Source organism: Bombus impatiens, unplaced genomic scaffold (genome assembly GCF_000188095.3).
Source record: "Bombus impatiens unplaced genomic scaffold, BIMP_2.2 scf_0294, whole genome shotgun sequence".
Taxonomy (NCBI): domain Eukaryota; kingdom Metazoa; phylum Arthropoda; class Insecta; order Hymenoptera; family Apidae; genus Bombus; species Bombus impatiens.
Genome location: NT_176713.1, coordinates 21,171 through 21,673, shown reverse-complemented (window position 1 = coordinate 21,673; position 503 = coordinate 21,171).

The window sequence follows — 503 nt, the reverse complement described above, 5'->3', positions numbered from 1 at the left end:
TCCGCCTATATACCGCAATAGTTTCCGAAATATTCGGAAAAAATTGTCGGTAACACTACATGTATATCTCTAACACAGTCACAAGCATAGCTGCACGCTCGCCGCTGTGTTCGGCGTGTTGCTTGGCGATTTGTTTATTTACATCCATTAGACATTGAGGTTTTTGTCTTTGAACTATACTTTCCGCATCTAATTATAAGTAATTATTTACAACTGCTTATTCGAGACTGTACGAATCATTGCTGGTATTGGCTAAAATGTATTTAACTTGAAATAATGACAATAACATATAAAACTTAATATAAACTCTAATTATGTTATTATTTATTACACAAACCTGGTCAGCCTCCTCACGATAGCCGGATTTAAAAGACTTAGATTATTCTAAACTTAACTCATACGATTGATGACAGTAATTTTTATTACGCAGTTCTGCAAGCGGCTATAATTTGAACGATCCGTGGAATGCCCAAGTTCATCCAATATTCGTTTATATATTTCAT